General features: G+C 39.4%; 1 protein-coding gene across 1 annotated transcript in view; it reads right to left on the reverse strand.

Annotated features, from left to right (window-relative positions):
• PLEKHG5 (pleckstrin homology and RhoGEF domain containing G5) overlaps window positions 1–9,452 on the reverse strand; it is a 205,894-nt gene extending 196,442 nt beyond the window's left edge. Inside the window, exon 1 of the mRNA XM_072425728.1 lies at window positions 9,174–9,452. The gene's annotated coding sequence lies outside the window, so the exon portion shown is untranslated. The remainder of the gene's footprint in view (window positions 1–9,173) is intronic.
• Window positions 9,453–15,554: the final 6,102 nt, after the last annotated feature.

Consider the following 15,554-nt stretch of genomic DNA (forward strand, 5'->3'; position numbering starts at 1 on the left):
GGATTTATGGTATGCTTATCACATGTATCTAAAAACAAATTAAATGAACAAGAGTCCCCAATTAAAATGGCACTGCCTTTTGGGGTGTCTGTTGATATACAACCCTCCATCGAGTCATACTCAATCATAAGCCCTCCTTTGCTTCTATCTCTACTCCATTGGAACCCTCATAACATTTCTATAATGGGGAAAAGTTTTACAGGTGGAGGAGCATTAGACCTTTCTTCGACGACCCTGCTCAGGCTTGAGTGGCCAATCACCAGGCTAGAATTGCAAGGACACCATTCACCTAGCTCCACCATGGCTTATCCAGGCATTTTTTTTACAATGGTATGATAGCACTGATGAGTAGGTATACCTTGTATCAAGGGGGTAGATTATCAGACGACTCTGCCACTCTACCCTGAATGGTCAGACAACAAGGTCTCTTTAAACTGAGCCAATCAATATCTTGCAATTACTTACCAGCGAGATCCTCTATAATATCAAGGGATGAACTCCAAGCAAACCTTTCTACTGCACTGTATCCCAGCTCCGTCAGAGACGTAGGGAGCGTTTCAAGTTCGTAAGCTCCCCGCTTTTTCCAGTACAGAAACATATTGAGGGTAAATTCTGGAAAGCTCCAAAAACTTTGTGTACCCCTGTTGACCTTAAGGTGCCCCTTTGCTTCTCAGTATCTATTGGCATGGGTTGTACAGCTTTGCTGTAAGAATTGTAGCTGTATCATCTTCGGGGGTTAGAGAGAGAAGAGCACTCTTTACTTCCCAGGGAATAAGCTTCGGGTTATGAACAAATAATGGATTCATTTTCATAAAACAAGAGAAAGCTGGGAGATCACACAGTATTGCTCCATACTGGCCAATGGACTCTTTACCAAGACACACAAAAGGGCCATTCTTTAAACTCCTACAGACGTTTTCTAAATTTTGTTTTTCACGGGGCTGAGAGAAATTCATGCGGGGAAAGTACGACGCTGAAAATTAGCATAGATTTTACAGTTTTCTGTATATCATGCAATTTATTAAAAAGTAAATATAGAAAATGTTTTAAAGGGTCAATCTAAGAAAATTATATTTTTAATATAGGCAGAGCCTGGTTTGCTGACCTAGCCTGTGACTCATATACAGTATGTTGGTTGCTCCAACAGAAGGATCTTCTACCAATTAAAATCCTACCAATAAAATCCAGTTCTAGTCTACCTCATTGTGTCCCAGTTGCATTCTCCATTAAATAAATCAATCCAGAAAGGGACCTAAGAACCCCTCACAATGGAATGGAGATATGGGAGTTGGAACATCTAATAAAGTGAGGCACTTCATTAGCCCACCAGAATCTGCCAATAACTAAAATATTTCTTTTAGATGACTGTGAAGATTCTTTTTTATCCAGGCCACTGTATATTGGTGTTTTTCTCCTTTTCTTTTTACAAAGTGGAACCCTTGAAAAAACTTTTAGGTCTTTAGGCAACCTGTGTTAAAAGTACATTATCTACAACCATAGCATGGGGATCTGTGAGAAGAATGCCTGCTAAATTGTTGGCCAATGGGAAGAATGCCACCCTTACAATTCTAATTAAGTTCTAAATAAAGCAGCTGACCTGAGAGGCACAAACTTCATTGCTCAAGGAACCCCTGGCAACCGGTGGAGGAAACCTAAGGTTCTACAGAACCCTGGTCTAAAACAAGTTAGTCACATTCAGCTGAACTTGTCTTTGTAACGTTGAAGATGTTTTACAACCTTCCAAGCTGCTTAATCAGAGATGACCTGACCCTTAAATTTAATGAAAGCAGATGCAAACCCAATTAATTTTTATCATAAATTATTATCATATAATCTTTGAAGGTTAAATACTGTATGATTTTGCAATGAATGTTTTTTTGGGCAGTTCCTAAAATGAGTTGACAATGGCTGTCCTGCGTCATCATATGGCTATGCTGAAGACATTAGGCAACTGACAATGAGGGTCCATCATTGTCATTGTAAAGATGCCAATCCAAAGCAATAACATTCAGCTAACCCTAGAGCAAGAGATCAGCAGCACGGTGATGCAAATATGGGTGAAAAAAAGGTGAAAACAATATTTTATGTGAAAAAAATGACAGTTGTTTATGATGCATAGTGCTAAATAAATATCATCCTGTTCAGGTTTAGATCTAGTATAAGCCTCTAATATATCTGCCTTTAGTGCCTTTAAAACTCAATACCTCCAGAGCTCTAAAATTTGGGTCTGCTTTGGAAAGATATTTGTTTAAACAATCATTGATCTCAGAAGAACGTATCATTTCTCAAAGAGACAATTTATTATTTTCCTGTCTCCAAAATAAACTGTGGCGGAATGTTAGCTCCTAAACTTTTCTTTTATCAGGGGTGTGAGTGGATGTATGTCCTGAGCTTCAGGGAACAAAATATTTTTTCTTTCTCTGGGACTAAACATCAGTAATATTTTCCACTTACTTTAATTAGACATTGTTTCCATGAAATAGAAGAATAAATATGTTAAAAGAAAGAAGCGTGAGACTGAAAAGGGGCTCTGATTTGATAGCAGAGCTGGGGCCTTGGAAATCCTGCATTATGGCCAAACATCTCATTGCAAAGCCAAGGGCACGAACATGGCGTTTCACCCCTTTTGCAGCTGTAACAGCCATTAGTTAGTTGTAACAGCCAACAGTTTTTAGGGAGGTTTTCCATTGGCCGCAGAATGGACCAACAATCAGCTGGAGTGCTCTGTCCGCTGGTTCCAATTAATGCAGAACTAAACCTGCATTGCTGGTGGTAAACTTTTGCTATATTAGGCAAGTATGTACTGCATATATGTAAATATGGCACACACTTTTTTGTTAACACCCTACACCACTGACTAGTCCAGGAGCTCCAAAGCAGCCATCTTTGTTGCTGAGTCCACTGCTATCCTCTTTGGGCATTGGGTGGCCACTGATGACACATGTGCAGGAGTTACATTGTCCCTGGAATGTAGGAACATTTGGCACTACTGAGCTCCATACTGCATAGTGCATGTCCTGGGCTCTACACTGCATGATGCATGCATCTCGCCCTACACTGCATGGTGCATGGCCAAGCTCTGCATTGCATGGCAGTGTAAGCAAAAAACCAACAAGAGCCACTTTTTTGGCATGCATCATAAACAACTGTCATTTTTTCACATAAAACATTGTTTTCACCTTTTTTCGCCCATATTTGCATTTCATGTACTTCAGATCTCTTGCTCTGGGATTGGCTGCAAAATATTGCTCTGGATCGGCTTCCTTATAGTGACAATAATGGACCCTCATTGTCCAGAGACAATGCTGCACTCCCCTGCACAAAACCTACACTTCCCAGTTGCTTCCTGTATTTTTTTTTGGGGGGGGTGTTAGTCTTTCTGCTTTGGGTTATTTGCAGGCATTGCACAGAAATGGCATGCAGCCACTCTGCTGAGTGAAAAAAGAAGAGACCTAAAAAAATTGCAGCTGCACCTGGGGCTGGGATGATGGCTATTGGTATCCTGGGGCAAAATAATTTTATAGTAGTGTATGTGATGCAAATCATGAAATAAAATGATAGGATATACATTGTGGTATACTGCTCAAGACAAACGCAATTCTTGAAAAATAAAGCAATTGTAGTCATCCAATCTCATTCTCAGCTACAAGATTGGTGGTCCTGAAACCGAAGATGACAAATTAATAAAAAGAACAGCAGTTTTACCTTGGAAGCTGATACTTCCTATTTCTTCTCTTAGCTAGTCAGATAAGGACGGAGAGCTTCCCTTTAATCTGTAATTTATAAATGACTTCTGATTTATTCTTCCTAACAAACCACCAATAACGATCTGTGTTAAACAGATTATGACTCTGGTTTGGATGGCTCTCAACATTTAAGTGGATATTAAGTGTTCATTATTTGATTCTCTGCCTCGTTAACAAGAGATGGCTTTATTTGTTTTTTAAACAACTCGGCTGTCATGCTTGTCGAGCTTGGCCTGGCACTCATACATTGTTTCCTATGTGGCCATGCCAGACTGGCTCTGAGGATAACATTGCGTGACAACAATCAATGCTATTGGGAGAAATATTGGTGAACGCAAACTTCCAGGATTTCTGCAAGCTACATGGATGTATAGTTTATGCTCTCAGATTTTACAATGTGTCCCATGTGGGGGGGTTAATGGTTGACGCACATTACAACCAATCACTTAAAAGCTTTGAAGATGAAAATCAACTTTGGAATAGAAGACGACTTTAAAATATCATAGGATAAACCTATTCTGTATCACAGCCTTGCTCTGCATTTTTAACATAGGGAACACTTAAAATAACTTTCAGGGACCCCCTACTATAATTACCATATCACAGCTTACAGTACATTAGCATGGTGCTCATTGGGAAGAATGCCTCTAACATTGCTGGTGATTGGGAAGAATGTCAACCTTACAGATAGCCAAAAAGATCATTGGTATCAGTGATACCAACCTGAGAGGTACAAACTGCTCATTGCTCAAGGAACCCCTAGCAGCTACCCTGGTTGAGAAACACTGACTGATAATAATGCTGGTTGCCTGTTTGTCATGCAAAATCTCCTGATTCAGTGGTTTTCTGTTGCTGACCATGAACATGCACAGATAAAGAGCTCTCACTTTTCTGATCTGCATATTCATACAACTCAATGACTAAAAAAGTAATGAAATCAGAGGACCAATTTTTACAGCCAGGCATTTACCTTGTTCTTAAGGTAGTCATCTGTCTATGGCTACCTGGGAAGATTTCTTCGAACTTCCTGTGTGACATACACATTACAAAATTAGAGGAAATCTGTCCAAAATTAAAATATTCCCCTCTTAGATGTAACTGGCATACGTGTTCCCCTTGCTTCATTCTTTTTCAGTGACAATTTTGGTTGCAATGGCAATGCTCGCCAGGATAAACAGAGAGGGTAAGATTCCCCAGTGGGTGCACAGTCAAAAATAAAAACCTAAAAGGAATTTCAACCCTTCATTTCACTGTCTATACTGAAAAAACGTTTTGGCTAGAGATACACTGACACATTGGGCCTGATTTATTAAAGCTCTCCGGGGGCTAGAAAGGATACACATTCATAAGTGAAGCTGGGTGATAAAGCAAACCTGGAATGATAACATTTGCTAACAAATAACAAATGACTTTGAAGAAATCCAATCCAGGTTTGCTTGATCACCCAGCTTCACCGCTGAAAGTGTATCCTCTTCAGCCTCGAAGAGCTTTATTAAATCAGACCCATTTTATCCCAGAATACTATGGATGCTATTTACCTTCAGACTATCTCAGTGATTACAATGCCATTGACCCAGTACAACCAGGGGGAGGTGACACTGCATGTAAATCTCAGCATGAGCTGTTGAGCTCTGTAAAATGGTATTTAAAAAAAAAAAAAAAAGAGCAGCTAATAAATGATGGGTAATCACGTGAAAGGGTATATATATGATATTTGCCTGACATTAAAACACTGAAAATTGTATTTGTTTAGTCCAGAACAAAATAACACAAGACTATATGCAAAATACAATATACTTCTGTTGTATGATGAACCTTGGGAAAATTACAGAAATACACCAATGCTCTATATACACCCATCTGAAAATAAACCAAAGTACTTAATTTATCCTCAAAAACAGGAAATTATATTTAAGCATAAACCAAGGGCCGTCACTGCTAACATTCAAAAAAGTAATCATCAGAAATGGCAACAAAGTAATATTATGATATTACATTTTAAAAACTTACATAAAAGTAGAAAAAAGTGAAATCACATAGTTTCAGTTTTCATATTTTTTTCCTGTTCTACAGGTTAAAGTATTTTGCACTTTTAGGTTGGTTATGAGTCACTTGATGTTTAACTATGGTATTCATTATTGTTGGACAAAGATTCCTTATTTAAGGAAATCACAGTTTTTGCTTGAGTATATGGAAGAGATTAAAACAAGAAAGGGCTTCTGGGTAAATGTCTTTTTCACCTGTTAGTCGATTAGGTTTTAATCGACAATATTGTTTCTACCAGGCCTTATCAGCACAGAACTAGTGGAAATGGTTGGTAATGGTACCGTCTTTTATGTGCTGCATTTTACTAGCATTGCAATATCCCATCAGTATCCTGCCCATTCCTAAAGCACCCATTATGGGCATAAGGAATTAGGTAAACACTGCTGAGCAAAACACAAAGCTCTTGACGTGAAGTCAATCCTAAAAATTGTAATTTCTTTTTTCATGTTTTTTTTCCACCATCCCTTTAAATGCTAGCGGTGCCTTTCAAACACTTAAAAAAGGGCCAAAAGGGTATATTGTACTCTATAAACTATCGGCATGTTTACAGATCCATCATGGGAACATAAATGCTTATAAACAGAGGGCATTTCACTGTTCCCGTTATTCACAGCGAGTTGGCACACAGCAGTATGAGCTCTGAATCAGTCTTTTGTCTCCAGGGTCTTGCAGAGTAAACCAGCTGTTCAATGCATCTTTGGTATCCGGACCAGGAGAGTGAAGAAAGCATCGTCTTTTCTAAACTTTTAAGTCTCAAAAATATTTTTGTGTACTACTCAGGACTTTTTCATTTTATCATTCAAATTTAAAAAGAAACTCTAATTAAAATATATATATTTATTGTGTGACACCTCCCCCACCTCCTGAATTGTAAGCTCTTTGGTGCAGGGTCCTCTCCTCCTCTTGTATCACTATGTTTATCTGTCTGTCATTTGCAACCCCTATTTAATGTAAATGCTGTGTAATATGTTGGAGCTATTTAATAATAGGCCGTTTAATAATAATTGATATGCGCACACACAATTCATTTCATTACCCTCAAGGTTCTAAAATTGCTTTTTAACCACCTGGGCGTTACACTGATGTCTAGATTTCTGTACCAAAAGTGATCCACTGTTTTTCATGAAATTTTTTTTTTTAAATTGTAGACCTGTAACTTACAGAAATATGTCTGAACAGGGGTCTAGTATATATCCTGAATATAAGAAATGTTTGAAACACACAATCATGTAAAAAAAAAAAAAATACTTTTAATAAAATAAAATTACTTATAATTCACCGAATTACCGCATAACTCACCGAAATATGTCCAAAATTTTATAAATTTAATAATAAAATTTTTTTTATAAAACATAAAAAAAAAAAAAAAGTTAAAAAAAAAAAATAGTGTATAATGTAATGTACCTGTACAGTAGCTTATATAATATATATAATACAATATTATATATTATATAAGGATTTCTTTGTATTGGACTCAATACAGCTTTTTTGTATTGAGTTCAATGCAAAGGATTTTGAATTTCCCGCCCCGCCTCCCGCACCGACGCATGCAGCGACGTCACCGGGAAAACCCCAGTGATCGTCACTGCATTCCCCGGATGAAGAAAGAAGACGGAAGACGTGTCCGGAGGAGCTGCGGGGAGAAGGTGAGTATTTTTTTTTAGCGATCGACGCTGGACAGAACGGATCATCGCAGTGAGGACCAGGTAAGTGAGGGGATTTACACACAGTGAGAAAAGTTTCGATTTTGCAAAATCGATAAACCCGAACCAAGGTCAGGTTTACCGGTCGGGTGGTGAAAGCACCAATGACCCTTTCCATACGCCAGCAATGCCCTTCACATCCTCCTTCTTTCGGCGTCATTCAACCCCTTCCTGTGAGCTCAGGCAGTCATGGCCACTCCCCCATGGTGAGTGTGTCTTCATCCTAGCTTAGTCTTGCACATCATTACCCAAGCAATGCCCATTGATGTAGGCAAGGTGTCACCAAATCAGCCAAAGTACAGCTGAATTAAAAGTATCAATTGTAAAGAATAAGGGGTTCAGAATGGTGAGTGGGGATGCTGAGACTAGAGATGTGTTTTTAAAAAAAACCTTGCAGTTAACTTTACTTTCTGCAGATTTCTTCAATTCTTCCAGATTTTTAGAATTAGCAAACCCATTTGCTCTTTTTTGCAACTTTGACAACAGTTCCATATATCCCAGAATCCTTATCACTTGCCCATGTGCTAAGCTTACAGCATTGTCTGCACAACACATAAAAACAAATTATGTTTGGAGATCCTGCATGCCTGGAGAGATGCTGGGACTGCAGGATGATCCGCCACTGTCACCAGCATGAAGCCGGTCTAAAGCAATAATGTGCAGCTGATACTGAAGGGAATGCATGTAGACAGGAAGTGGCTAAAAGATAACACGTAAGATTATCATGACTGGGATTTCAAAAAATAAAGAAGAAAACAGTGCATCCCCTAAAAGATATTCTTTTTGTCTTGATTTCCTGCTAAAAAAAAAAAGCAGCGTACTCCCTGCCCCTAGGAAACTCCCATGCATAAATCTGCAGAGATCCAAAGATCTGCTGTCTCTGACTGCAGTCATAAGAAGTTTAGAATGCGATGTGGTGATATCACTACTGTGATGCTCAATGTTCTCTTTGCTGGAGAGGAAGCTGCCCCTGGGGACCTGCACTGCGAGGATCTCCCTGCTTCTTCTTCAGTCATTCCACAGATCTGTGTTTATTCCACCTCTCCTTCTGCTTAACTGATCAACACTGACTTTGCGTGTGCAACTGTACACAATGGCAGAACAAACTATGTAAAGTCAGAAACATAAAATAATTCAGCTGCAGGGGCCTGCAGCCAATACGGACTACTAGTCAATTTTGTCTTCTTTCACAATACAGGTCCTCTTTAAGAGCCAAGGGCAAGGGGCTTTATGTCCCCCTCTGTCCTATTCTAATCCATGCTTAGTGCATCAACTGTAAAAATGAGACTTCAAAGCATACAAAACATAGAGCCCCACTTGCTGACCACAAATGGTAAATGTGACATTTTCAATGTTTCTTTTTGTAGATCTTTTATACAAAAAAAATATCAAATCTTTATAACCTCTCCTATAAACACAAAGTGTGCTGGTAACATTACAAAGTGATACATTGGAAAGATAGTATCATGCATTTGGTCGCATTAACCCCCATTATTATTGGCCACATAGTCATATGATTATGGAGATCGTCACATTGCACGGCTGACTCTTATGTGTCCGCTTTTTTTAAATATAGGTGATGCAAACAAAAAACTCGAATAAATACATCTCACTCATGACAAAATATGGATGACAAATTTTGTGTGACAAAATATGGATGTATAAAGGACATACTCACTGAATAATAGGAATGGATTGATCCAGCTTCAAGGTGGGGAGCCATTCCATGACAAAACCAAACTTATCCCTGGACTTTCACAATCACAAGTCTTCTTGTCCATGAACTTTACATTGACTTTATAAAATCCTTCACTTCCCCTGCATTCGGCAGTTGGTGTTTAACTTACTGCAAGATATTCATAGAAAGACAACAGCACCAAATAATGGCTGTGGCCTCTTGTCTGAGCCAGACGCATCACCTAAACTGATCCGTCCCTGTCTGGTACAGAATGTTCAGAGTCCATTTAAACACGGGTCCTCCATCCGTAATAGGGAAGAAAAATGTCCTGAACATCAGAAGTGGAATTGTCTCTATGGAAACTATCATTTCTGAAGCCAAGGCGCGTCACCGAGCAATCGCTGGCATGCTGAGTCAGCAGAGACATAGAACCAAAATGTTCCCAACTCCAGTGTGTGAAAAGTTATTTTTGCCCCTGTGTTTTTGTCTACGGCCAAGTAGGCCCTTAAGGGTGACTCATTTTTATTTGGTTTGTTTAAAAATGGCCATATTCACTCCAGCCAATGTTTGGTGGCTTGGTTGGGAGCCAGAACTCCTCTGTGAAGCCACATTAGTTTTGAGACTTTTTGTAAGTTTAACCAGTAGTTTCTGAAGCCAGTGGAAGGGGTTGGGTATTAATATTATTAAACAGGATTTATAACGCGCCAACATATTACGCAGCGCTGTACATTAAATAGGGGTTGCAAATGACAGACAAATGCAGACAGTGACACAGGAGGAGGAGAAGACCCTGCCCTGAAGAGCTTACAATCTAGGAGGTGGGGAAAGTCTCACACAATAGGAGCGGGATATGGAGTGGTGGGAAGTAATGAGGGTTTAGGAGACAGGAGAAGACAGGTAGGCAAGTTTGAAAAAATGGGTTTTGAGTGCAGAAAGTAGGAGCAAGCCGAATAGGATGAGGAAGACCATTCCAGAGATTCGGGGCAGCTCTAGAAAGTTCATCAGATCTTAGAGAATTGCAGGTGAAATAATTGGCATTATTTATTGCAGCCGAGCAACTACCTGGCTGTGTGAAATAAACTCTACCCTTCCAAATGTACATGGACACCATGGGGCTATTTATTTACAGCAGTGTTCTCTCTAGCTACTTTTAGCTGGGCGCACCACCCGGCACTTTTCAGTAACCACCCGCTGTATTTTGGTTGGGTCACAATATAGGGGAACTGGACAGTTGGGATATAATACAAAGATGGAAAACTTGGCCATACTAAGAGGTTTAGCATTTTAAAGTTGTAACAAACTAAGAGGGTGGTAGAAAGCTGACAGAATTATTAGGCTATTGAGTTTCTATGGCAGCAACAACTGGGAACACTAGACATGCCATGTGTTGCCCCATCCACTTTTTGATTAACGGCTCTCTGTGTGTATAGTGAAACTTTATTCACCTGTCACTCTTGTCACTGGAAAGGATCACAAAAGATAATTTCCAGCAACGAAAATTGAAGGTATGTATGCAACCTAACACACACTTTTCTGCATGATTGTTTATTGCATGTGATTGAAACCAAAAGAAAGATTTTACATTTAGACAGTTAGCATTGTATGGATTGAGTTGGGGAATGGCAACTTTCATCCTTTTTCAGTAACAGGTCTACTTTAAAGCTGCTTGTCAGTCACTATGACTTGTATAGGGGGGGGGGGGGGGGGGGTTGGCAAGCCAGGTGCATCCAAATGTATAGAAGCCCTAATGCTGGATATATATTCCAATTACTCCAACAACTTTAGGCATATTTCAATAGCAATTAGTGATTAGATACAACCCACATGCCAATGGTTCCATAATTTGAAGCAAGAAATGCTTGGCGATAGTCATTAGTAGGTCATTGGAGGAGCAAAGAGAGCGGCTGGGGTAGTATTTTTCTATCAGGTCATATAGGTAAGTGGGACAAGAACTGTGGAGGGATTTGAAGGCAAAGCACAGGAGCATGAATGCCAACTGATTAGGATGAAAGCAGCCAACTAGCATTTTTGTAAAGAGAGCATGTGTTTTAACTGATGTACCCTGAAGTTGCATCAGAAATAAACTTGATAGAATTGCAAGAAACACTTCTGAGGCCTGAGTGAATGTAGCCTTAGTCCTGAGCTACAGAGAAAAGTTTAGATGAAGTTCCCAGGATCCAGCAATTGCCTGATTAATAAAAGTGGTGCCAGTTTCCGGATGACAAGTCACTGTGTTCCAAGCTCCAAATGTGTGTCGTCTCTAAACTAGAACCACTCCATTGCAATAGCAGCCCCTGGAATAGGATGGGAGCTTCAGCCATGACAGCTTCTCTTTAAATCTGGCAAGAGACAGTTGCTGGCATGCCTATTGCTAGCTGTGCAACAAAGTACAAAGGGGCTTGGAATCTGGTGGGCTCTTTACTGCCTAGGAGGAATGTATTAGCATAGTAAGCACAATGGACAGTCATTCAGCCATGTTCCAAGTACAGGGGAATGTCCATTAACCCCTGAGCAGCAGATATTTGACAATAGCTTCGCTGGAATGGCAGTGCCATCTACCTGCCAACAGGGGGCAAAGCACATCATGTGTCTGTGGGCAATGCCATTTTGATTTAGGCTACACAATATCTTAAAAAAAAACAGTATTCAGATGAATATAAAATGTTACTATTGCTGACTACTTGAAACTGCAGGTTGTCTGGCTGCAAAAAATAAAAAATAAAAAAAATAATATTACCTGTGCTACACAAATAGATACATAAAACAATCTACACGTAAATCATATTTTATTCATAGGTGGTACCTGGAGAGCCGAGTCATGGGCTTTGTATAGGTCTATATATGGCTATAGTGAAATATAAGAGAGTTCCAAGTTTGTTTGGTGCTGGTGATTGGCTAGAAGAGCCAGGACTTCACGCAAATCACATATACAAATAAAACCCTGTAAGACAGTCTAAAACCCCAAAAATATATATGACAAACAAACTTCATAAAATAAAAATCTTCCACTCCCTTCCCTGACCCAAAACCTCCATCACTTATGTCTCCAATGTTCCCCCGCCTTAGCACTGCAGATCAGAGTGGCAGTGGCAGTGCTATCAATAGCACTAGGTGTTGATTGCCACAAACCCAAAACTTGTCAAAGCAATGCTAATAGCTGCATTCCTGCAACAACTCATTTGACTGTAGTGCAAGCAGGCACCGCCAAAATGAGAGTGGCAACCAAACTCTGAATTCAGCAGCAGTGCAGCTTTGTTGCCAACAGGACTTTGTTGGGGTAGTGGAAAACACTGTAAGTGCAAATGTATTTATAATTGGGTGGTACAGCACAAATGTTTTTAGTTCTATTTATTTATATAAAATAGGTAATGGTGGGATTGAAGCCATGCATAGCACACATGTATAAATGACTATTTAATTCTATGTTTTTTTTTTTTAGAATTATAAAAGGTGACATGCAAGTTTTAGTCACCTTTATTTATTACCTTGTACACGTACAATTGGCAGCAGCCCTTTAAACCAAGGATAGCCAGCGTGATTGTGAATGATCCTATCGGCCTGCTTAGCTGGCATTGTCTGGTGCCAACACAGCTCACAGAGTATAAACAGTGTGAGCCATTGTCTGCACTCCCCATTTTGTCTGCTCAGTAGACTGCAGTGTGATTAATGCACCGTGCAGGCATCCACCGGGCAGAGCATATCACATCTTGGATGAAAAAAAAAGTTTATCCAAGTGTTTGGGCAGAGGAAGACGAGGAATTTGCATGAAGGGGTTTACAAAAACACTCCAGAGGCGATATCAAATGTAGTGTAGCAAATCCAGACTCTGCAGACAACGTAGGAAGAACCCCAAGGATGCAGCTGTCTATGACCTGATGTAAGACACTCTACATGCAAAACACCTTCTGGAAGATTTGTATAGGAATGGTGGAAAATTTTAAGTTGTGGTCCAAGCAAACAGCTAAATACTTGGATAAAATGCACAGACATTAACAATACCACCAACCAAGGGATTTGCAATTCTGCTGTTTATCACACCTGCTTAGAGATTATATAGCTCAGCTTTCTGCTCTAATAAGCATATTTAAAGTTTTGACTGACAAGCCAACATTTTGTAAGTAGTTAAGCAATGGCAGTCACTGTGATTCCTTTATAGCATGGCCCACTTACATATATACTGCGGCATTCAATGGAATGCCCAATACAACATACAAGTGGTTCAAATTTTACAATAACCATTTTCAGCAGTGAACTGTAATGTGTTGTCCTGCAATGCAATAGAGATGTTACAATAAGGTGCTATTCGGACACGAGACGAGTGCTGTGTGATGCAGTAATGCAAGCTTTACTGAAACACAAATATGCAAAATGGCCTGAAGTCATATGTTGGTCTAGCTGGCATAAACTTTAGGGTGGCTACACTACTTTCCAGCATCTCTATAGGATGTTTCCCCAACTTGAATACTGGGGTTTTCTATATAGGAACCTGCAGCGCCACCTTCCATTGGCAGCGTTGACTTGTCATCTTACCTTCCCAACAAGCATTGATCAATAAGACACAGGCCTCATAAAACAGGCAGGGCTATCGGCTGACTATAAAGCAGCACCACTGTTAGTATAAGCACATGCAGCATTAGGAACCAATCAGGCGCTGATGCAATGCAGTTGCTGATCAGAAAAGGGCAAACCAGTTATTTGTAAATAAGCTGCAGCTCCAATAAGCAGCACAAACTGGTGTTATGATTTGTTATCATTACTATGATGCTGCATTGATAGTCAAGGTCCTGACTTTGCTATTTGGAGTACCTGGTGTCAGTAGATTACATGTAGTACAGTTAACAAAGCTATCTCATCAAACTTTATCTGCCTACTTACTGCTCTGTCCTAACGATCAGTCTCCAGGATAGAAATTGAGATATAACTTCAACTATTAGTTGTCCTTGTGCAAAAAGAAAGAGGAAATCGCCCTAATTTTAGTGGCAACTGACAAAGAAGGGATCTCTGTACTTCCTGTTGTGTCCCTAGAATAGGAAAAGTAGCAAAGTCTCAGATTTGGTGGCAAAGCAAGAAAACAAGAACTGTAATTTTACCTCAAAGAAAAAAAAATGTTTTGATTAAAGAAGGTCGAGTACAGATGTCAAATTGACGAGAGGTCAAGGTAGGCATTTTGCCAAATCATCAAAGGAAATATTATAAATATATATATATATATATATATATATATATATATATATATGAATTCACTGAGGTGGATAGGATACGAATGCGTTAGTAACACATATGAATCAACATTGTTCCTGGATACAGTTAAAACTTCTTTTTAGGATTCATATGCCAGGTATCCAGTTCAAGTATTCAACCAGCTATCTCTCCCAATTAGTAGACAATTGAATCAGCACAGTTCCTGGCCGTCCATCTCCTTTTTAGGACTTGTTTGTGGTCCCTTATGTTGGATATTCAGTCCAAATTTCCAACCTAACTTTTGGGCTCCTTAAGGTGAACACTGAAAATAATACCGTGGATGCTCATGGGATTTCTACTTGATTACATGATGCACATTTATGTGAATGTGTGTTCCAAGATATTTTTCCATCTAAGCTCAAAAGGCTGCCTGCTAAACTCTGAACAGTGTAAGTTGCTTATTAGCACTTTATAAGGATTTATGCGATGAGGACGATGTGGGCGAGATTAGTATTTGAAAGGGATATTGTTAGTCATAGCATTATAAAAGTGGAACCAACATTCCACTTTTAAAAATCTTGCATGGGACATTATTGTAGAAAGGCACAATGCTGCTTCTGCAATAAGCACTCCTACCTGTCTGATCGCTCCAGGGGACTATCAAAAACTGTTGGTTCCCAGGATACCTGGCAATCATGGTTTCCCCTGCACATGATTGAATGAACCGCCAAGCATCTGCGAAGGTATTACATCATTCCGGCCAATTAGGATGACCAAAGATCACATCTAGAAAGAGAAGAAGAAAGAAGATGGTGGTGCCCGGCAACGAAACAGGGACTGGTGATAATAGTTGGGTTTAGTTCAGCTTTAAATATATTTGTTAAACATAGGTACATATAGTAGGTTAGGTTGAAAAAAAAAAGACATACGTCCATCAGGTTCAACCACTGGGGAAATAAACATATCCCAGATATAAAATCCTATAGACATAGTTGATCAAGAGGAAGGCAAAAAAAAAACCCTGCTATTTTATGTCATTTTATGAATGACAGGTGTTAAAAATATTAAAATTTTAGACACACACACAGATTTCAGACATCTTCTACCAAGCTGTTAAATTTGCATGCAATTCTGTAAATTGGTCTAGTATGAGATCTACAAAGCCTCAAAGTTAGAAACTCTTGAAAAACTTTTGTTTGG

This window comes from Pyxicephalus adspersus, chromosome 11 (assembly GCF_032062135.1).
Source record: "Pyxicephalus adspersus chromosome 11, UCB_Pads_2.0, whole genome shotgun sequence".
Taxonomy (NCBI): Eukaryota; Metazoa; Chordata; class Amphibia; order Anura; family Pyxicephalidae; genus Pyxicephalus; species Pyxicephalus adspersus.